General features: G+C 37.0%; 1 protein-coding gene across 1 annotated transcript in view; it reads left to right on the top strand.

Annotated features, from left to right (window-relative positions):
• CRIM1 (cysteine rich transmembrane BMP regulator 1) overlaps positions 1–25106 on the top strand; it is a 243076-nt gene that overhangs the window by 156030 nt on the left and 61940 nt on the right. The window lies entirely within an intron of this gene.

Here is a 25106-nt window from a genome sequence, read left to right as displayed (position 1 = left end):
ATGGATGGATAAAAAAGTATTTATTAAGCATTTATTTTATACCAAGAACTATATTCTGAGTTCTGGGGATAAGTATTCTGAAGGAGTTCACCTTCTATTTGGGTACTTTATGAAAGAAGCCATAGCTACAGGATAAAAAGTCCAGAAATTCTAAGGTACTTCTCCAGGAGGGATTTGGCAAGGCTCACATGTCCTTGGGGGATCTCAGCAGGTCGGATGAGAGGGCCACATGTGTGAGGCTCTCAGGTGAAGGGAGAGGTAAAGGGGTAAAGCCTAGAGAACCTTAGACTATAGTAACAGAGCAGATGGTAAGGCCTGGTGATATCTCAAATTCAAAGGTAATCAATTTTCCAGGACTTAGCGACCCCTATTCTAAATGGGGTAAAAGGACAGATGCCATTCCTCCTGACTACAAATGGACAATTATTTGGGTCCAGAACTGAATCTAAGGAAAGGATAATTTCATTGCCTTTGTGAAATTGTGTAGTATTTTCCCTGGGTAAGATACTGCAGGGGTGACACTTATCTCAACCAGGCTGTGTGAGCATTCAGGAATCCTGGATGGGTCTCAGAACAGGAGAAGGATAAGAGGGAAAGTTCACACCATTGATGGTGGGTCTTCTTATCACCTGGCCATCCTGAATGAGAGACCTTTAAATTTCTGCCTCTCGGATTTCATATGTGTGTCTTTTCCCTTCTGGCATGGTATTCATTTCATGTTTATACTGGTTGCAAATTAGCTTCATTTAGATAGTCAAAACAAATCAGCTAACAGTGCTGTGAATGATATTAAATAAGCCATTAGAACAGCTTATTGTGCTCTTGCAAACATGTTTACTTTGGGATTTCATGAAGTAAATAAGTAAATTTCAGGCTTAGAATCAATTTAAGTCAATTTTACACCCAAAAGCAAGTCAGAAGGATAAAAAAAAATACGGTCTTTGTGTCACCTATAATTGTGTTCCATACAAAGCAACAAGTATTTACTAAATACTTAATATGTGTTAGACACTGTGCTAAGTGCTGAGGACACAAATAGAAACAAAAAGAAAAATACTCCTTTCCCTCAAAGAGCTTATTTTTCCATGGGGGACGATAGCATGTAAAAGGGACCTAAAAAGCAGGGCAGAGAGGGAAAAGGGGAGAAAATATACAGGAGAATGAGAAACACGGCAGGGAAGAGAATAAACATGACTATCCTGGACCCATTTTCCAAATGAAACTCACTAATGGGAGAAGGGGACCAGCATCGCAGAAGACCCCCAGCACTGAGGGATGATGCAAGATAAAAAGACAGATGAATCTTGATGGTAAAGTCTGGAAGAATCAGAAGCATATCAGGGAGAAGAATGAGATGAAATGAAATGAAATGAAATTTGTTACTCTTAACTCTGTGTTTCATGTGTCACATTTGAAACCCTAAAATCACATGAGTGAAGATATACTTTTGCCATCAATGAGACAGAATTTCAAAGCTTACATACAGAGGCTGTTCCACCTAGAATGATCTTTCAGCTCTAAGTATTCTTCCCACCTTTGACTCCAAGAAAGGGGGTGCAGATGTATCAATCGGTGCTTTCTTTGCTTCAATTTGACATCATTTCCAGTTATGAAAAGGCTGATATCATTCTGTTCCCCTACTCAACTCTGACATCTTCTCCTGGAAGAGATATCTTACACTCTTGTTCTGACAACACCTAGTTTCCTTTTCCTTTCCAAGTGTGAGATTTTACACATAGATTTCTTGAAGTCATACTGATAGATTGAAGAGAGAGTTTGTCTGTAAAGCAAAATGAACTTAAAAGGATGAAAATCAATCCATGTTTAAGATAGGCTATATCTTACAAATCGTTTGTGCTTATTAAGGTTCTAACAAATCATTTCAGTAGAGTAACAAATCTTTTCAGATTTCATTACTTACAGAGAGTGTCTACTCCTCCCCAAGTCTTAAGATCATAGATTTATGGAGAAAAGGGAACTGAGAAGTTAAGCCTAGGCTTACAAAGCAACTGTCACCTAGCCAACTTATCTATAACTCTCAGGCAGCATTTCCTCAGATATGTCCCATGGGTTTCTGGTGTTCCAAGAGATCAGGTGAGTGAAAAAGTTTCAGTGCTAGCAAGATTTTCCCTTTGAAATAGATTCTTAACCTTTTTGTATGTCATGGACTCATTTGGTAGTCCAGTAAAGCCTTGGACCTCTTCTTAGAGTAATATTTGTTGCCTATATTCATTCTCAGTTAGAGGCTAGTGAAAATAAAGATATAATCTTTTTTTCATATCCAAGTTCACAGACCTCACTGAGGTTTACTCACTTATCCCGTGGAGGTCTAGAGACCCCCAGTTAAGAACTTTCTCTACTCTAAAACAGTGAATAAGAAATTATACATGCATTAAGAATACTTCCATGGGAGATCATTTTTCAATGTGAGAATGGGTTAATTTCCTGTTTTGCTCCAGAATTTCTCTAACCCCCCTTTTTGTCCCAAGAGACACATAATTTTCCTTAGTTTCAGTGACCTTATGTGAAAAATGAGACTAATAATACTTTTAGAACCTTTCTCATAGGACTGTTACAGGGATTTAAAGATATAATATATATAAAATTCATTTTTAAACCTTAAAATGCTGTTAGTAGTGATGATGGTGATGATGATAATAATGGTGGATTTATGGAAATAACTTGTACTGAAATTTATTTTAAGACCAAATTAATTTAGGAAGCACTCCTTTAAGGGATTGTACTTACTGAGAGTCTTAAATATCATATAGGAAATTAAATTCTGGGTCTCGTTGGTTCTTTTAAAACCTCCAACTTCCTTAACACTGACTTTGAAACAGACAAGCTGCTAAATTCCATAACATGCAGATTTTAGACTAATTTTCTATGTTTCATCACCACATACACCTCCTATACTTGAAAATAAATGTCAGTAGGATATTTAAGTAATGTTGAAGCTGCATAAAATGATAGCAAAACTATATACTCTAAGAAATGATGGATAGACTCTTTGATCGACTTCTAAGTAGCCACTCCTAGAAACAGAATCCATGACCCTGACTGACTGGTGAAAACATCTTTTGAATCTGTTCATCTTGAAATAGTATTCAAGTGATAGAAGCCATACATAATCACAAAAGAGACCCTTCCTCAGCTCTGAATTCTAAGAGAAGGCAGAAGAATACACTAAAAAAAGGATTAATTTTATTACTCAAAGGGAAGTGAGAATGGGGGAAATGATTTGGTGTTTGATGGTCTTACATTTACACATCTAGGTAAATAAAGAAGCGATTGAAAATTAGGGCTTACGAAGGCTGGTTAGAATTTAATAACTGGCATGAAACAAGTACCTATGAAGGAACAAAAAGTTATTTCTCCAATCAATTTTTAATCAGTCTCCATTTAAATTGTTGAAGGAATGAAAAAACATTTTAAAAAGCTTATACTATGCCAAACTCTATGCTAAGCACTAAAAATATAAAAACAAAAGTAAAAGTAGTCTTTGGCTTCAAGGATGTTACATTCTAATATGTGAAGACAACACATATAGGGACCACACACCCACAATTCTGTTTAGGTTTTTTTTCTCTTCTGTTAACAAGGAGAGAAAAGTTTATTTTAGAAAATGGTGAGAAAACCACAGATTGTCTTCTTCTGCTTCAGTTCTGGGCACCTCTCTCCAGCCCTATTTCTCATCTAGAATAATTACAAATCATTTCTTCCTCACTGTCAGCAGACCTCTTGCATTAAACACTACCTGCCAGCCATTGGGCTATGTGCCAAGGAAACAGAGAAAGGCCAGAAACAGTCATGGACATTCAGGAATATGCATTCTAATGAGAGAGAAACATAGAAATGACTGGGTGTGTTTAAGGTACGCAGAATAGATAGCAAGCATTCTGAGGAAAGGCACTAAAAACCAAAGGGGACCAGGAGAGAGAGAGACCTCTTGCAGAAAGGAGAATTGCAGTTATGTCTTGAAGGAAGAAGCTAGGGAAACTAAGAAGCAGAAATGATGGTGCAGAGCATTTTAAGCATGGGGGAGGATATCCAGTACAAAGTCATTCACATGGGAGATGGAAACTTATGTTCAAGAGACTGTGAGCAGACCAGTGTACCTGTGTTTTGTTATAATTAAATATACACTCCTTTTAAGTGATAGCACATAACTCTTTTAGTTATACCTGGCCTATTACTGAAGAAAACTCTCCTTTTCTTATCTTTTAGGATCTTAAAAACATTCTGGGTTGTTACTTGACAGCACACTCAATTCACAAGTACATAAGTGGTCTTTAGATGGATTCTTAAGTACTCTCATGATTAAGCCACACCAAGTTAGTGTCAATACCCAATCCAGGTGTGCAGATTAGAGGACCTAATTTATAATAAATTATGTTCTTTCATTTTGTTTCTTTCTCTTTCCTCTCCTCTTTTAACTTGCCCATTAAGACTTTTTAATTTTCATTTTCTGATAATTGTAAAGATTTATCTAGGAATTACATAAAGCACATATATTATTTTCCATTAAGGAGAGATAGAGAAAATATTTGTATGTAATATGTCTGCCTAAGATTACTGAAGTGTGTATAAGGAAGTGGGCTTATCTATAACAAAACCTCTTACTTGGATGAATTCCAGTCTTCTTGGTTACACAAACCGAAGATGCAGTGGGCTCTGAATTCAGGCTTATCTATATCACAACCTTCTCAGGCTGAAGTACCTTGACCTCTGCTTTGGACCTCTGGTCAACTAAAGGGTGATAGCAATAGAAGGCACCAGAATTCTAATGTGACTTACTTGGAGTTAAGAACTTAATCTATTATAACATGTTCCACAATTCAGAGCTCATGGTCTATCTTAAGCTTTGTGGGTTGTGCATAGAATAGGAATTCTTAACTTTTTTGTGTCAAGGACACTTTTGGCAGTCTGCAGAAACAACCCGTGGAGGAAATGTATTTAAATACATAAAATAAAAATCCATGAAATTAAAAAGGATATGAAAAGGTATTGAAATATGTTCTCAAAATATTTTATAAAAAGCCTATGGCTCTTAAGAATACCTTAAGAAGTGCTCAAGCCTCTGTGGTGAATCTTGTAATGGCTCTTTTCAAACTAAGCTTGTTCAAACAAACAAACCAACAAAAACTAAGCTTGTATAGTATATTACTGATTAATAAATACTGTGACGTTTTTGATTAAGTAGGCACCCCTGGCCTAGGAACACAGGCCATTAATTGTCTGGAACTGAAATGATTGTGTAGAGACATAAAAAAAAATAGAGGATATGTTCTCATGACTCTTAAATCTGACTTGTAAACTGCAATGAAATTCATTCTCCTGCCTTATTCACCCCAGAATTCTGGGGGTCAAGAATTAAAGTCCTTCAGTTAAACTTTTTAATTCACCAAAGAACAATATCCCTTGGCTTTCCTATGTTGCTATTTTATAAAATTATTTTTATAAGATTTGGTGCACATACCTCTACTATCATTGAATTACCTTATCCCAAAGAGAATAATTACAAAGTTGGATTCACAATCTTTTGCCCTAAATAACAAATTTCATGAAATTATAGACATTAATACTGCCCTAACAAACCCTGCATGTCAGAAGGAGCCATAGCAGGTAGGAAACTATTAGACTAAGTATCTCATCAAAAGCTGAGGTATCCTTTGGGAAAAGTTTTGGATGAAAATGCATGTGGCTTTCCCAGTGTTTTTTGTTTGTCGGTTGGTTTTTCATACTCTTACTTTCTGACTTGGTATCAATTCTAAGACAGAAGAGTGTGTGTCAAGGGCTAGGCAACTGAGGTTAAGTGACTTGTCTAGGGTCACACAGCTAAGAAGTGTCCAAGACCAGAGTTGAACCCAGGTCCCCCCAACTCCAGGCCTGGCACTGTAACCACTGTGCTACTTAACTGGCCCCACAACATTTTTTAATGAAAGTAATTCTGAAAATACATTTTTCATCCTCTTTTGACTTCTTAGCCCTTGACTGTCAACCAAAAAAGTTCATCCCTCTCTGTAACATATTTGATTTGGGAATAATAATATTGTAATATATTTGTAATTATATTATAAATTTTTGATACGTTTGATTGATCAAATATATAACTAGCATTTACAAATACTATCATATTGCTGCTCACAAAAACCCTGGGAAATAGGTGCTGTTTTGATCTCCATTTTACAGTTGAGGAAACAGCGACAGGCAGAGGCTAAGTGACTCTCCCCAGATCGTAGTAAGGATCTGAGGCCAGTGTTGAGCTCAGGTCTCCCTGACTCCAGGCAGAGCAGTCTCTTCGTGCCATGAGTGATGTTTTAGATATGTTAGAATCTAGAGTGCAGGCAGGAGGCTGTACAAGAATATGGCAAGCATTCTGGGTTCAGAGTTGGGAGAGCAGTGGGTTTGACTCACTTTCATAGAACCAGGATTAAGTACCTGTCTTTCTTCATTAGTTAAATGGGAATCAGAATATGCATATTCTATTTCTCACATGGTTCTTGGGAGGCCCAAATGAAACAATGTATGTAAACTTCTTCATAAACCAAAACACTATGTCAACACCAGCTATGATTATTGTTTTTTTTGTTGTTGTTTTCAGCTCTGAAAGCTTTGTCACTTAGGGCTTGGGGGAAAATGGAATGTGTTTTTAATTTCACATTTTGTTGGATCGAGGGGAAGTGTTGGAATGTAACATTGGGGTGATACAATCTTGATTTGTTGCTCTTTCTGTGAATTGGGTTCTATTGCATTCCACAGCTTCCGTGTAGTAGCCCTAGGTGGCAATCAAAAATAGAATGAGTTATAGTACTTTTGTGTACAAATGACTTTTCAAGAAAACTGTGGTTTTCTCACAGTGCAGTGGGGAATGTTGTGGGCTTCCTCAGAATTCACATTCAGTGATAGGTCCACATGGGGAAGTATTTATTCCATTTCTTCCCTGTTATAAATTCTGTACTCCAGAGAAGGCAATGTGATATGGTGCTAATAGGCTCTATTTCAAGCATCTTGTAGTCACTGTCACTATTATCTTATGAAGGGTGAGTCTGAATCCCGTGAACTTTTTCAGCTCAGGTTTTAGGCAGATAGTAAATTATATAGATATTATTTCTTTGGGCCTTTAAATGAAGCAGATAGGAGGTATTTTCCAAGCACTGCTGGTAGAGAAACCAGTGGTGTGGGACAATTTTGCCCATTTGTTTCATATACATATTAACCAAAACAGCCTTAGGACACTCCAGGGATTTTTGTGTATAGACAAATAGCTTGCCATTGCATTCTTTGATGACCTCCTGGGGAGGAAAGGTCTCTTTTCATGCCATGCCCTATTTTCTTGGGTGAGGACAAGGCTCAGTGTCACCCTTTTGAAGAAATAAGCAACCACTTCCTTGGAATATTGCAGATCTTTAATAAATATTTATAAAATAAAATTTCTATTGGATTGGCTATGCTGAGATCTGTGAAGTGGAGGGAATCAAAAGCTGAGAGCAAGGACATATATATTTCATGTCACTTTAAAGATTGGTTCAAAGGCCACCTTCCACATGATGCCTTTCCTAATACCTCTTTGCTTCCTCTTTCCTCAGTAACAACGTATTTATTTTGTTTGACTTTTGTCTGTACTTAAGCAGATAAATGTTGTCTCTCCCTTTCGAGTGTAAGTTCCTTAAGGACAGGGGTTCATTCATTTTTATCTTTATATACTTGGCATCTTGCTCCATGGCTGGCAGGTAAACGCACTTTAGTTGATTGCATGATTGATGTCTTTGTCCTGAAGGAGAGCCTGCCTTCTCAGCTTAGGTAATGACAGGAGAGGTAGGGACATATGATAAGGGACCATGAGGCTAGAACCAGAGATCCCAAGTATGAGAGCAAAGTTAGTTTCATTGAACAACAAACAGCCAGATAGGCTTTCTCCCTGGTCGAAAAGCAGAAGGGCTTAGGCCAATCTGAGGCAATGGGTGTATGAAGCAATGTAACCACCCAAAACAAGAGCCACCTTTGAGGGTCTTGGAATTTTGCTTTAGGGTGTAGGCCAAATGTAGGGAGAAAGAATAGATAAAAAATGAGTTAGAAAGAATTTTCAAGATCTGGAGCATTGAGAGCCTCAGAAGGACAGTGAGGCAAGACAGAAGACTGAAGTATGAGGAAGAAAAATGATTGAAAGGCCAAAAAGAGAAGATATTTTCATTTGGGAGTCCAAGGATGAGAGTCCATGAAATCCAGATCTCTTAGCCAAAAATGAAGGTTCATAGATCTAAAGTTTACAATATAAGTCTAAATTATTGGTGGTCAGAGAAACATTGGGAAGAACTTTAGGAGAAATCTTCCCATAGGCCCTGTTTTCCTATATGAGGAGATCTGAAAAAAAAATTTTTTTTAAGCTAAAGCCACTAGTTAGTTTGAACAGGAATTCAAGAAAGAAGCTTTTGAGGACAAGATCTGGCAGGAGAGGGGTAGTCAGGAAGGAAGAAGGAACTATGCAGAGTGAATTTTATTTCCCTAGAACAGTATTTAGTCTTTAAACCATTGTGAGCTTGTCAACTTCCTTTTTGTTTTGGATTGTGTTCCCTGCATTAAACACTAGAAAAAAGTTAAAAAGTAGAGGAAGGGAGACTATAAAACATAACTATGTCCTCTCATACAGCCTAAGTTCACACATCATAGGTTAGGTCATGGGAAACTTGGGAAACAGAAATGATGATAGTGACTGAAAAAAAACTGGGTAGAGAATGTCAGCAAGCCACTCCCTGGACCTTGCTGGTAGAAGAAGAGGGTAGCAACCCATAGGGGACTAAGGCTCCATAGTATGATCCATGTGTCACTAAAGACAATGCCAGTATTGCTGTGTGGTCCACTGTAGCAGGTCCATAAACATATTTGATTAATTTCTAGTGTCTGAGATGTATATCATCAGTTCAAGACTTTCAGAGGAGGGCCAGTATAAATGGTTTCTTAGGGTTTTTAGTGATGCCCAGGATCATGAGATCATAGATTTTGCATTGAAAAAAAAGGACATCTAGCCCAGCCTATTAATTCCTTGATAAGTTTGCATTCCACACTGGATAACCTCATGTCACTGCTGACTTTGTCAGCTATTCTGCCAGTAGTAGATAAATCTGAGGTTTCCAGCATCTCATTAAGTGAGAAGATTTTATGATTTTTATGACCATAGGGCTGTTCTGCCTTCCTTACTGACTTCAGGAAAGGGGATTTCAGATTAATATCTTTAGTGATTAATGATCACCTTTGGAACCCTTGTTAAAGTGGACTTTTGGTTACTTTGTTTTGTTTTACTTTGTTTTTTAGGAATGTGTAGTTCTGTTTGGGTGTGGTAGAGCCAATGTATTAAGGTGCTTCATTAAGCCAATCACACACCTGAGAGTGATACTGTAAGGTACTTCTCTAAAAGTTGTGAGTTCTAGGCGCTGCCACTCATACAGCTCTCCCCATACTTCCATCTCAATTTTAAGGGATCAGTCAAGCATTTTTAAGAGTGTAGTTAAAAAAAACTTTCTCAATATTTTATTCCATCAGTGTTGATGACATTCTTGAATCAAGAGTAAGATTTATTCTAAACTGCTAGAGAAACCCTGTACCAGGCATATATCTGGGTAGGAATTCCTTGATATGAAAACAAAAAACAAAAAACTATACTTCCAGCCTAGTGAGCTGGGTCCCAAATGATTAAGCTGTTTTTTTGTATGCAGAGGAGTCCAGCATAGTTTCACTGACCCCAAAGGGTCAATGAAGTCAAAAGAAACTACAGTGTCACAAATTTTTAATGCCCCAATAGAGGACAAGGGTCAAAACTAGATCTATGTGTGCTGTGGCAGTGCCGGACACATTACTATTATTAGTAAGGCACCAATAATAAAATATTCATAGTATTTGTTTTCATCCCTTAACTCTAAGTATACTGGAAACGAGTTCCATTTTTCCAATTCCATAAAAGGTAACTGGAGCACAGAATCAGTCTTTTTTTGTTGTTGTTTGTCCAAATAAGGCTGTATATGGAGTGCAAATGCATAGTAAATGACAATGTGAGGAAAGGCTTTAACTCAGACCTTGGAAACTTTTCATAGATCACTTTTCTCTGATTACTTAGAGTAACTTTGAAGAAATAGACTACCAAAAAATATACATACATGTGTATGCATATGTATATATAGGACTATACATATATATGATGCAGAGATAATGCTTTCTGTTCTGAATCCTTTGCATTATGTGTCATTTTGACAACTATGTGACAAGATTGTTCAATCCCCATTTCAGACATTTATGCCTAAGGAAATTATATATGGCAGTGGTTTGCATTTAAGCAGAAATTGATATAAACTTTGGGGAGGCATTATGGTCTCCCAGAGGATAATGATAAAAGGCTTGATTATTCTGTGCTGCTATGAATCTCTCCATGTAAAGAGTATAGTTGATTTCTGAGAAGGTTGCCCTTCTGGCCTGCACCTATATAAATGAAAAGGAAGATTATCTGACACTACTCGCAATTCTAAATCTCTGGTATGGACAAACCTAGACTTGGTCAGAGAGTAATTCTAAAATACTTTCTTGAGAAAATGTCCAGTCTGATTTTATAAAGTCTAGCCCTAGAGCTTGAGGACTAAACCTAATGAAGTGTATATGGAAGGGTGTAGTTTGTTGTTTACTTCCTGTAGTTTCCACATCCCGTGTCTATAAAGAAATTATTACTGTGAGCCTCATAATTTCACTGCTAAGTACATGTCCTCAGTAAGTGAATCTCAAAGTTCAGACTTGGGCTGCTAATTTTCATTTAATCAACAGAGGCGGGAAAACATAGTCTGGAATGTCAACTATGTGAATGAAAAATATTTAGTCATTCTTGAAATGATAGGAATGTTTTTCCAACAAGCTTAAATAAACACATACTCTATTGGGGCAGTGTTCAACTTTTTTTGGATGAGAGACAACTCTCAGGCAACTAAACAGAAGTTAATGAAGGTTATTAAGAGACATTCCCTTCAGGAAAGGGTTGTGGGACTTTTTTCCCCGCTTCCAGCAATGATTCCATTATTCCCCACCCTCCAAAGAACCTTGATCAGTATATTAAAATTGGTTGAAAGTCTGCAGTCACTCCTCACACCACCTGGACTTTACCCCAGCTCAGACATACTGGACCCTGCCCATTCTAAAGGGCTTATCTTCCACATATTCCCCATCCTGCTTTAATTCTATGAGATGGATTGGTTTGAGCCTACCCAGCTTTAAAACATTTGATGGTGATTTTCATGTGATCGATTGTTGTTTGTTCATTCCTTAAGATAAGAAGTGTGATTATAAATTAATGTTGTTGGAATGCATGGCCTCTCATTTAGATTTGGGATCCTTCTTTTTTTTTTTAAAGACATTGAAGAACTTTTCTATTCAAATGTACCTATATGATTGAAGAAAATAAAATATCACAGTAGAATGCAAAATACCTTCTATGATAGTACCTAGATAGATAGTACCTCTGATCATACTACATTTATTAAGTGCCTGTTATGTGCCAAGGACTGTGCTAGACACTAGAGAAATGAATGCAAAGAATGAAACAATTTCTACCTTCAAGGAGCTTACATTCTTTTTTTTTTTAAATAAAAGCCTTACCTTCTATCATAGAATCAATACTATGCATTGGTTCCAAGGCAGAAGAGTGGTAAGGGCTAGGCAATAGGGGTTAAGTGACTTGCCCAGAGTCAACAAGGCAGTGTCTGAGGCTAGATTTGAACCTAGGACCTCCCATCTCTAGGCCTGGCTCTCCATCCACTGAGCTACCCACCTGACCTCTTACATTCTAAATGATAGAAAACTTCAACAATTTTTTGCATGTATCTTCTATTGTCATGGGTTCTTAGTATTTGATGCAGGCTGTCAATAATTCCAAGAAATTCCCTGCTGGTTGGTGGTTACTGCCTCAACCTCCCAATCATTCCAGACTCTGCCAATAACAGTGTTTACCATTGGGAGCTAGAAAATTTTTTGCCCATCTATTATTCCTGTATACATTTAGCAATGCCAAAACTTGACCAAAAAAGCATGTAACCATTTTAATCTAAGATTGAGGAAGATAGGAAGGAGGTCAAGAAAAATAGGGCTTTAAAAATGAAATTTAACTATATTCCAACCCCTGTATTAATTCCTTTTTTTTCCTTTTTGGACTTGACCTATGACTTAATTGATATAGAGAATTTGACCAAGACAAATTAGCATCTTCTTTGTAACTTAAGAGTCACAGAGAGTTGCCTAGAGCACTGAGACATTAAGCAAGATATCCAGGATCTCATTGATGGTATGTATCAGAGGCAGTATTTGAACTAAGGTTGTCCTGACTCAAAGGTCAGCTTTCTATCCACTATGCCAGCCTGCCTCATTAATTATTTGACCCAAAGTTTTAAAATATCACTGTCAAAATCAGTTCAAGCAATTCATTTCAACAAACATTTATTATTTACATGGCTCATTTGTTATTTACTATGCTCAGAAATAGTTCTCAAGTTATTCTTATAATTAAAAGAAATTTAAAATTTAAAAAATAGTTTTCAAAAAGTATTTATTGAGATGTTACTCTGTATTTGGCATTGAAGTACATATATTAAAAAAAAGAATCTTATACTGTGTGAGGTCTTCCAATTCTAAGAGCCTGTCATCCTAAGAAAAAAACATAGTTCCATCTTTCAGCACTTACAATATAAGTGAGAACACAAAACTAACACATATGAAACAATAGTGTACAATAACAGAGCATATAATAGTCTAATCATGTATTATGGAGAATGAAAGTATCAGAAGTCAAAGGACATGCAAGTCATTATTAAATGATTTAACAACTAAAGTCATCAGGTTCATATGTGGGGCTCAAACTGTACCTTGGAAAATGCTTAGGATTCATATAGGCAGACGGGAAAAGCAAGGACATCCAGGTAAGGGGAACCCAACAAGGTACACGTTTTATTTGTTTTATCTTCATAACTCCAAGTACATAATCAATGGTTGTTGATTAATTGATTGATTGGGATGTTGCAGAGAGTATTGGTACATAGCTTTATTTCCTTATTTCTGTCAAAGGCTTCACCATGTTTCTGGGCTTCTAGATTCATAAACTCAGTGGAATTTTCAACTCCTCATTTTCCCTGACTTCACACATGCAGTCATTTGCTAGATCTTCCTCTTTCTTCCTCCTCAACAACTCTTCCATCCCACTCCTTCATCTACCCAGACAGCTCAGTGGGTCTCCTAACTGTTCTCCCTGTTTCAAATTTCTTCCCATCTCTAGACTCTCCCCACTTCTCTCCAGCCTTCTTAAACACAAATCTAACCACGGTACTCCCCTACTCAACAGTTTCCTTTTGCCTTTAGCATCAAATATAAACTCTGTTTAGCTTTTAAAGCTTTTTGTAACCTTGTCTCAATTTATCTTTCTAGCCTTATTGGATAATTCTTTTGCTCGTGTGTTTTCTCACATGTGACACTGATAATCCTCTATTTCTAGAATGAACTTCTTCCTTGTTGAATGGCTTTCTTCCTTCAAGATCTAGCTCAAGTACCACCTTCTATATAAAGTCTTTTGACATTTCCCTTTTGATCCCTCCCTCAAATTACCTTATATTTAACTATTTTGTACTTAAGTGTATTATTCATATTATATAAATATGATATTTGTTTATTTATTTAAAAAAATGGGAATAGAAACAAAGATTTATATATACGCATAATATATAAATCTTTGTTTCTATTCCATATATATATATAAATCTTTGTTTCTATTCCCATTAAAAATCTTTGTTTCTATTCCCATTAGAATGAAAGTGCCTTGTGATTTTGGATTATTTCATTCAATTTGTATCACCCTCCAGGCAACCCCCACAGCCTGGCACAGAAGCTAGCACCTAGGAAACACTTAATACTTGTTGATTGATCAAAATAAGAGGATCAGGTGATGAAGGGCCTTAGAAACCAAAAAGGGAAGGTTTTTTTAAAAAAAATAATAATTCATGTTTATATACATTGTTCTACTGCTAACAAGTTCTTAACAACGTTGTGGTTTGAGTAGTATGTGTATTATTTTCTTCATTTTACCAATGGAGAAATTGATATAGCAGGAGATAGGAAGCCATTAGAGGTTTTTTCAAGGAAGAATTTTTAAAGAAAATTTGTTTGGCAGCAATATTCAGAGTGTCCTTGGAAGGTGGAAAGAGTAGAATCAGAGTGATCAAATAGAAGGCTATTGCAATAATGCAGGTGAGAGGTTTATTGATGGGTATAAAGGTAAGGTCAGTAGGGATAAAAGACAGGGGAAAATTCAAGAGATAATTTGAACCTCCCTCCCCCCAAAATAGAGTGGTAACTAGTTACAGAGGAAAAGGATGAGTCAAAAATGACCTCAAGATGATAAGCCTAAGGTGGGCTGTGTAACTGTAGTTTTGCCACTGCTGTTTTGGACATGTTGAGTTTGATTAAAAAGATATCCTTAGCAGATTTTCAGGTCATTCTAATTTATAACTACATTTCAAAAAAGAAATCATTCACCATAGCCTAATTTCAGGAAAGGTCAACCAGATTCATCACCTTCTTTCAAAATAGAATTTATTTCACATCTTCCATCTTACCTTATGAGAAAACAATTATCCCTGGTGATTTCTGTACTGTACTCTGCTGTATTTCAGAGTTCCCAAGGAAAATTACACAGCGGCAATGGAGAGTTCACAGATAAGCCACTGAGGCCCTGTAACCTTAACACTGTATTCCGTATTTCATCTGCCAGGCCACCAGAGGACTCACATAGGAGCCCTGACCTTGATTTTGCAGTCAGATTATGGAGCAGGACACAAGGATCCTTGAAAGGATTCTCAGCTGGTTCACATATCAATCAATTCCCAAGTACTTACTAAGTACCTGCTACTTGCCAAGCACTGTAGGAGGTCCTATGCACACTTAGTTTGGCAGTTTTGGAACAAAAATAGACCTTATTTGTTCCCCCAATTGGAAAGCATAGATAGCACCAGGCACTCTAGTCCACTATTTAAAACAATTCAGGGGGTGCATCTGAGTAGCTCAGTGTATTGAGAGCCAGGCCTAGAGTCAAGAGGTCCTAGGTTCAAATCTGGCCTCAGACATTTCCCAGCTGTGTGACCCTGGGCAAGTCACTTGACCCCTATTGCCTACCCTTACCACTCTCCTACCTTGGAACCAATACACAGTATTAATTCCAAGATGGAAGGTAAGGGTTTAAAAACAAAACAAAACAATTCAGGGACTCCTCACTTTTAGTGACGAGGCTTATCCCATGGGAAATCCAGACAGGATTTGGGGTACTTTAAGACCATGGCATTTTTGGTGACTGAGCAGTCTAATTTCAGGATGCCAATTTTCTTTCTTTCTTTTTTAAAACCCTTGCCTTCTGTCTTGCATTCATTACTGTGTATTGGCTCCAAGGCAGAAGAGTGGTAAGAGTAGGCAATGGGGGTCAAGTGACTTGCCCAGGGTGACACAGCTGGGAAGTGTCTGAGGCCGGGTTTGAACCTAGGACCTCCCGTCTCTAGGCCTGACTCTCAATCCACTGAGCTACCCAGCTGCCCACTGGGTGCCAATTTTCATCATTCATGGGAACTAAACTTTTTCCCCCACTAAACATTATCCTTCTTCATAAGGACCCAGTCTGATGAGTTCACAATCTCTTGGGTGAACTAGAGATCATCTAGTTAAACTCAGGTCTGAACAGGAATCTGAACTGCCATCTAACCTGTTAGCTAGCCTTTCCAGCTGTATTTTCAAGAAAAAATTGGTAACTTTTCCCTTGATACCTTCACTGATGTCATTAATAAAAATATTATGCCACACAGGCCATCAGATATGTCACCCGGTACATATAGATGAGGAAGTTATTGTATATTCTTGTGTACTTGTGTAACAGCAAGGACCACCCCGTTGAGAAAGCAATATTGTTTTTTGTTTTTTGTCTTGACATTTGTCTATCCAGTTTTTACTTCTTACGTCCTGTAAGGTTAGAGAAAGAGGAATTTTTTTGTAAAGCTCCTTAAGAATTGTGTGTTAAATAAAAGTAAATAGGCTATGAGTAAGAGCCTCAGAGCGTCCCCTTTGGAATTAAGTACATCTATTTCACATGATCAAAGCTCTTTTTTTGGGTGCATGGCTGTGCTCCAAAGGGTTGGAATTACCAGAAGCCTGACCTTCCAGATAAGTGGGTTGTTACTATATATACATGCCAAAATGCCCATGAGCTAAACCTTACTGATATATAAATACTCTGTTATTTATATTTATTCCTATTTTCTTGTTTTTACCTTACTACTATCAAATATCTTTTTTTTAATTCTATAAAATTGGGATTTTTAAAGTAGTCACTTTATAAAGCTATAATCCTTACTTACATCCCTTACTCTATGGTTTGCTTCAAATCAATAATAAAATTGAATTTGCAAAGAGAACCTAAAGCATAAAAGATAAATAACTAGATTCTTCTTTATTTCTTTTTATTAAATTGGGTAGATATCTTAAGCCTTGACATTGGGGGAAAAAAATCACACTTCTGAGTTTGCTAAAGACTATTTAAAGGTTGGAGGTAGGTGGTGCAGCAGATATAGCATTAGACCCAAAGTCAAGAAAACCCAAGTTCAAATCCACTCTTAGACACTTACAAACTATGTGATCCTGGGCAAGTCACTTGACCTTTGTCTGTCTCAGGTTCCTCATATATAAAGGGTTGTTGTGAATATAAAATGAGATAATATTTGTAAAACTCTGCAAATCTTAAAAGTACTGCTAGCCAACAACTGTTTTAAAGTTTCTTTTTTAACCTCTTAATGATATTACAACAGCTGTGGCAAATAATTACAAAGTAAGTCATTGGAGTCAGGAAAACCTAGGCTCAAGTTTTACCTTTGACACACAGTAGGTGTGTGTGGACGCCAGTTAGCCTGTTACTGACCCATGCTACTTTATTGCTCTACAAGTGTAGAGTTTTCACATCTGGGATTCTCCTTCGTGGATTAAATCACAGGTCTAGGAGGAAAAATACAGAAATGGGTAGTAGCTGTATTTCTGTTTCATACTATGGCGGCTGTAATTGAATAGGAAAAAATAGAGACAAAGGCCAAAACTCCCTGGAGAAAGTATACAAAATGGATAAGTAAATGTAAAGTGAATATGGCTGCTTCTGTATCTGTCTGTAATGGGGAACAATCCCGGGAACATTTTTGCAACTTCTGTTTAAACTGAGAACACTTGTATTATAAAGGCTGAAAGAAATCCTGAGCAGGGGAATGTTGTGATGAGAAAGAGATAAAAAGTTGGGAGGTGGGGGCGGGGCGGATAATGAAACATGTACAGGCTGAAAGAATTTAAAAATTCCAGCTACAGTGGTTCAGTTTCCATGGCTCAATGAGATTTAAACACACAAACTTGCATCCTGGGAATTCCCATTCTCAGATTAGGGATTTTTATAGGATTCTTGTTCTCTTTCCATGTACAGCAATTTCCCTTACATAGCTTTATTTGGGAAAATGTCATCTTAATCATATAACAACCTCTTGCCTGCAGTTATGCTGACATTTTTCTGACTCGTTATCAAATAGGTCATATTTAAACAGACACTGTGGTCATAGAACCAAGTATGGAGATAGAATAAAGTAGATAAGCTGCCTCCTTTGGTTTTCTAGTAGCAAGCTTTATCACAGTTTTTATGGTCCTGGATAGGCTAAAGTCAATTGCCTAGCTTAGGTGAAGCCTGATATATTTAGCTTTTAAGGTGCTATATACTGTGAGTGCAGCTTGGCAGAATCTTAATTTTCCCATTCATTAGATGACCATGTGGCTTATCCAAGACCAGGAGAGTCCATCATCAGGGAGAGATTGCTTGAAATGTATCTGAAAATGAAATATAATTTCACAGTATGCTCTCTTGAAATCAGTAAACCGACCTAGGAATCTATAGAGAAAAAGCATTATAAAAAAATATGAGATGTTACCAGAGCCAAAATAGTAAGTATGAAAAGGTCGGTTTCCTTTCTCTTCTCTTGTAAAAGAAGTTTGAAAGTAAAATCTAATGCGTTAAAAAATAAAAATCTGAGTTTCTGAAAAATAAAATCTTTGTTCCCATCCAAATCCATCTAAAGCAGCCTAGTCATGGTGGTGCACACCTAAAATGTCTGCCCCTGGGAAATCTGAGACTTGAAAGATTGCTCGTGCGCGAGGGCTCTTCTCTACAGTACAGCTAAATCCAATTGGATGTCCAAGCACCTAAGTCTGGCAACAACATAGTGAGCCCCCACTCGGGGTAGGAGGTAGAGAGGAATGGTGGTGGCCAGGGACACCAGGCTACCTAAGGTAGGGCAAATCAGAAATGGAGTAGGTCAGGTTTCTGTAGCAAGCAGCACTGGGACTGGCCCATCTGTGGCTTACATACCTCTAGTCTGGGTGAGAAAAGGAGAATCTCTCTGTTTCTTTCTCTCTCTGTCTCTCTCTCTGTCTCTCTCTCTCTCTCTCTCTCTCCATCTAAAGCACTAGTTGCCAAGAAGGACAGAGGGTGGCAGTGTTTTTCAGAAGGTGGTTAATAAGTTAATTTATGTTAATAAGAAGTGGTCACTCAGTTGGTAAGGAGAGAAACTGCAGAAGAAAGACTGAATATGGTCTACTTGCTCATTGCAGAGAAAGTCCCAGACGTTCCATCATGGCCAAAAACCAAAGTCAGGAGCTAGTATAGTACAATTGAAACTTGAAGCCACAGATAATGGTAGGAATGATCCTTTAGTCAAAGAACCCAAAACGTTCCAGGGAAGATTCCTGGATTCCAGTTGGAAATTCTGCTCCTCTCTTCCCAATTATTTAACATTTGCCTGTGCCTTGTAGCTTCTTGGGACTGCATTGGTACTTTACTGATGTGGTCCTGTTTGCCACCCACAGGCATATTTTGACATAGGATTACCAACTCATGTTCTAGCAATAGTTTTAAGTTTGAAATTAAAACCTAATGTTTTTAAAAGTTAAGAATCTGAGTTTCTGAAAAGTAAGATTTTTATTCTTACAAATCTATCCAAGTAGGCTAGATATGGGGGTGCACACCTAAAATTTCTGCTCCTGGGGAATCTGAGTAAAATTTGTATTGTTTCAGTGATCCTTAGGGTCACGTATCATATCCAGGCCAGATTTCACCCGAGGGATAATCTCTAGTTCGGGAAGAATTATAGGCAACTTCCCATCATCAAGATAACAAAGCAAAACAAAACAAAACAAAAAAACTCTGTCATGAATCAAACCAAAACTACTTCAAATTCAATTCAATACAATTTATCATTGTTCAAGATCGAAAATCTAGAACTTTTCTATATGAGGAAACTGAGGCCCAGGTCTTAGTGATTTGCCAAAGTTATGCAAGTAGTTAATATCAGATGCAGGATTTCAACCTAAGTCCTCTGACTTCAGAGCCACTGATCATGCCATTGTACCATGCTGTACTGGAGCTACAAAGTTGGAAGAAAAAACAGCATGGTCCCCTCTCTTAAGGGTGTATAATCTAAAAGGAAGGTACAGCAGGTTTATAAATAAATGTAATACAAGTTTGAAAGCAAGAGAGATGAAACATAAATATGGAGATGGAGGAATCATTTCTAGGAAGATGAGGGAGCATCCTTTTAAAAAATACATGATGTAAAAAAGCAACACTTGGGTAAACTAAGAAATTGCTCATTAAATTAGAAGCATTATTATATATATGTTAAAATATGAGATGATCAAAAGTGTCTTCTTATTGTTCCAGGCAGTCCAGAAAATAGCCATACCATTCAGTGGGGGGTGATAAATGTGAGATATAGGAATTGGGAGTTGAATAATGCTATATTCCAGGCTTACAAGGTTTATTCCTTTTGCCTTCTCTGAATGGTTATGCTAGTTAAGAGTGAAATAACCCAAAGCAAGAAAAGTAGAAGGCCTGGATCATCCACAGTTAAGATTTCTCTCTTATGAATCACCAAATATTGATTGAATATACATTCTTACACTGCAGTCAAGTATTGTAGCTTTGGACTCAAGAAGACTGGGGAGCTCTCTCTGTATCTTATTAATATTCATTACCATTGCTTTGCTTTGCTTTACTTTCCCCATTATGAAGTTGGGAAAGTACTATCCTGGGAATATCTGAGTCTCCTGAAAGAAAAGCACTATAAAAATGCCAAGTGGTAGTGTTCAGAAATTTGATAGCTGACTGCTTCCTTCTTGAAAAAACTAGAGGAATTAAATGAACTGTGCATCTCAGAAATATTTACTGATAAGAAAGTAACTAGATCAGTGGTTCCCAAACTTTTTTGGCCTACCACCCCCTTTCCAGAAAAAAATATTACTTAGCGCCCCCTGGAAATTATGAAACTATTTATTGAACTCAGAATAGAATGTAATACCAAAAAAAATGTGGCCATCACCGCGCTCCTGAATGGCTGCAGCACCCACCAGGCGGCGGTAGCACCCACTTTGGGAATCACTGAACTAGAGATACCTAGCATATCCGATCTAAAGTTTTAAATTAATGGAAACTAGTACTTGCTCACCTATGTAATTATTTATGTTTTTATAGTGTTTGGTAGGAAAGAACCCGGTAGCCAAGTTTGTCCAACTTGTTGTTAAGAGTTACTTCAGTTGTCTCATTTGTTTGTTTGTTTGTTCGTTTTTTTTTAGGGGGGTGGTTCTTTGCATTGTATAAGGTTGCTTGGAGAGTCCTTAAAGACCATTTGGCAGAATAACAAAGCTTGAGACAAGAACCAGTTCCCACCTAGATGTCAGGGTAGGGAAAAACAAACTGGATATAGATGTAACAAACATCCATTTTTGTTCTTTATTGCTTCTAGGCTCAGAAAATATTTCTAGAATCCTTCTCCACAAAGAAGCTGTTCCAGGGTTCCCTTTAGAAATAGTTGTAGCCAAAGACAATGAATTCCTGCTGTTTCAAGCCTTCTTCCTTTGGAGGACTTTAAGGTATTTCTTTAATTCCTCAGCTGATTCAATATGAGATAAGGTGGAATTTCAGGGTGATTCTTTAAGTAATACTTCATTGAATTTCCAAATTTATTTAGCCCTAAGTGGAAAAACACTATTGATAGTAGAGATTGCGACCCCCAATTATTTCTCAGCTGGGAAAAGCAATCCATTGTCACCTCTGTGTTCATCTAATTCAGCGGTGGCTATTTTCTTTGCTCTAGGCAACACACATCAATATGCAGTCATGTTTTGTGCCTCCAAAAGTCTCAGCAGAACCTATTTTGAACTGATAATCTCCAGACCAACAATAAAAAACCCTTTCTTTATGGAGAAAAGATGATAAAATCTCCCATTCAAGAAAGTTATGTACTCTGATGAGCTTAGTACAATATGTATGTTCTCCCAGGGGTATTGTCTGAACAAAAAAATCTGGGGAAGGAAATTATCACTGGGATTTCAAGCAACTATTTATGTAGGAATTAGGTCTATTCATTCCTCAGAGCAAAGCCATATAGGCAAGAGAGATTTTTACCCACCAATAATCAAACGTTCTCCATAAGACAAGTGATATAGCATAGTTCCCTTCTTTTGAGAAAACAGTGCATGTTTCATCCACCATTTATACTTAAGTAGAACTTCTTCAAGCCCCTTTGGTTCAGAGTCTATCATAATTTAAAGTGCTTTCTAATAATATTCACTGAAGTCCTCTGATAGCTGATTGTTAAATGGAAATGATTTAGGGATTCCCGGACTCATGCCAGTGGAGCACAGATGGGCTTCTAGTATGAGACTTTCAATGAACCTCATGTCCTAAGACATACCTCTTACTTGAGAGACACTTGTCACTAGATTGGTTCCAGTGTGATAATTTTTCTTTTGGCCACAAAAACTCTAAAAGACCATTTCTAATGTTATAAGGGGCTCACTGAAAGGAGCTATCTATGCCGAGAAAATCTCAAATACTTATAGTATTGCAGAATGACAGGATCAGCTATGACTCTTGGTTCTTGGAAATACCTCTACACTTTTCAAAAACTGTCTTTGAAGAACTCCATTTGACATTCCACTGGCTCTGGCTCACTCCTGAGGCTAGTCTATAAAGATCCAAAACTTGAAAAATTATCATTGGAAACACAGAGTACCAAAGAGTTGTCTCATCTTTGTTACTTAGAATTTTATACTGTATCCAGTAGTTTCACTGTACTTTTTTTTTCCTAAAAGTCTTTTTTTTTTCAAAAGCATTCTTATTCCTGAACAGTAAACAGCATTGCCAAGTTCTGAGGCTAAAAGTTGGACTTGAAAGCAAACACAGACTTAACTCTGTTTTATGCCAGTGTGATTAAACTTTCTCAATAGTCAATGGATCATTTTGTATTTCTGTAGTAATTTTGTTCTTATAGAAATGTAGCTGGTATAAGTGTGGCCTAAATTGTCAGAAGGAATAAGGTACATAAAGGAGAAGATAAAAGATCATTAAGCACGTAAAAGAGAAATTTGAATCCACTTCTGATGAATGTTAGAAGTCACCAACCAAGACTGCCTCTAAATTGTAGCTGTTAGAGAATCACTGCAATTAAAAACTCTGAGTTATGTGTTTGTTGAATGAGTACATGGATAGATGGGTGGATGAATGAATGAACAATTGTTCTAATGACAGCCACATCAAAAATGTAGAAAACTTGTCATAGCATCTAAAAGAATATCTTGATTTGTAGTTGGATCTGCATTTTCTATATAGGTGAGGAAGAATTGCCCTAAAAGAAAAAATGTTATTCCTTGAAAAGGGTGCTGGATTTGTTGTCAGTGAAAATGATTCCAAATCTCCTTCTGCTACTTATTAACTGTCTAATTTTGAACCAATCACTCCTCTTTGTTAAATGGAAATTGGACTATTCACTTCTAATGCCACTTCCCGTTATAAATCTATAATCATATAAGTCTTTCTTGCCAGATATTACAAAAAGGATAATGTAAAAATGTCTATAGCTAAAAGGAATTAATGATGTCATTATTTATAATTGTTTTCAGTCATTTAAGTTATATCTGAAGCTTCATGACCTTGTTTGGGGTTTTCTTTTCTTACTATAATAGCATGCTGTTTCCTTCTCCTGCTCATTTTACAAATGAGGTACTAAGGCAAACAAAAGTAAAATGACTTGCCGAGGGTCAAGCCAGTAAGTGTCCAAGGCCAGATTTGAACTTGTGACGATGAGTCTTCCTGATTCCAAGTCCAGTGCCCCATCCACTCTACCTCCTAGCTATGCTCTACTTAATTTGTAAGAAAGCAATTTAGTCATGTAAGACATAACTTGTTGAATCTGTCCTGTATTTTTATAGGTGAGCACTGGACAAAAAATCAGGAGATCCTAGTTTTAGTATAAGCTTTCCCTGCCATTTGACCTGGATCAAGGCACTCTCTAGACCCTGACTTTCTCACTCATGAAAGCAGGGAATTAGAAGAGATGATCTTTAAGGTTCCTGTGGTTCTTTAATACCCAGTGATTATATAAGTCCTAAAGATACCAATAGTATGGAGCTTGATGTTCGTGCCACTAAATACAGATGTTATAGGATCTGGGTTTGAATCATAGTTCTGCCTCTTACTATTAGTGTGATCTTGGGCAAGATTTTAACTCAACAAAATAGACTTTGCCCATCATACTAAATCATGACATCCAGGGTTTAACCTGCTTTACATCAGAGTTAATAAACCTCATGGGGGTTATATTTGTAGTAAGAATAGCACTTGTAAAATTCATTTATTCATTAAATGTAATGAACCCTGAATTCTGAGTGCTACATAGGTAATTGAAAAAAGTATGGTCTGCTTTTTGTTGCATTTAATTGACTTGATTCATCACCACAACTGGATAGAATTTCAAGAGTGACAAGAGAGCAGCAGCAATATCATATTTGTATATAAGGTATATAGGTTATATAGTAAGCTTCCTTTAGTCGTTCTCTAAAAATAGTTCAACTCAATTTAAAAATATTTCATTAAGCATGCAGTAGAGTATAAATAAAAAGACCAGTAGAATGCCAACCTTGCAGTCTACTAGCAGGGAAAGACAAACATACAAATATCTTTGACATGAGTAGGATGACAGAATATGAAGAGGAGCTCAAGGCAAAGATAATTTTGAGGGGGAAATGACTTTGACCTGGAGGGGAATGATTGGAACTTCATCCACTCTGTACAAACTGTTTTTCAGGTTCCATAAAAACAGCAATGAATTCCACACTGGATATTTTTTCCATACCAATTTATATCTGCCTATGTATATAGTTTATGGTGTACTTTTTAGGGAATTCTATGAGTTTCTTATAAAAAAAACCTATCAAATGCTATCCATATTTTTGTTTCTTTTGACACGTGGAAGAGGTATGCTTGTCCATCAGTATTTATACTACAGAATTGGAAATAAAGTAATAATAACCATAAAAATAATAGTCACGATTCATATAGTTCTTTAAGGTTTGCAACATGCTATATATAGGGTGTCATAGAAGCCTGAGTATGATTATAAGTTATTAGAACTTAAAACTTCTCTCAGATTTCTGGGACTTCTTATATTATTTCATTTTCATCCTTACAACAATGATGGGAGGTGGGTGCCATTTTTATCTCTATTTTTCAGATGAGGAAACTGAGGCTAAGAGAGGTTAAGTGACTTGCTCAGGGTCATGTAGCTGGAAGTTTCCAAAGCAGAATTTGACTAAGGTCTTCCTGACTCCAAATCCAGCATTCTGTCTACTTATGCCATCCAAGGGCCAGAGTCCAGAAACCCTAGTTTATGCTTTTGGCACTGTAGAATCTGGAACTTTGTCTTTGCTGGGATATGCTATGGTTAACCCTTCTTACCCCAGGATTAGGCTGTTTTCAGAATCTTGTTTTCTGAACAGAAAGTGGCTTCCCAATGGTGGTAGCTTTGAGACTGAGGTTGTATTCAGAAATTGCATTTCTGTCATTCTTTAGTTAATAAAAAGATGATGAAAACCCTCCATGATCCAAAATAGGAGATCTTACCTGGTTCTGATGAATTTTAAGGCACCACAGGAAAATAATGACATTATTTTTTATCTAAAATATGCTAAAAACT

This window comes from Gracilinanus agilis, chromosome 2 (genome assembly GCF_016433145.1).
Source record: "Gracilinanus agilis isolate LMUSP501 chromosome 2, AgileGrace, whole genome shotgun sequence".
Classification (NCBI taxonomy): Eukaryota; Metazoa; Chordata; class Mammalia; order Didelphimorphia; family Didelphidae; genus Gracilinanus; species Gracilinanus agilis.
This window is presented reverse-complemented; position numbering and strand designations above follow the sequence as displayed.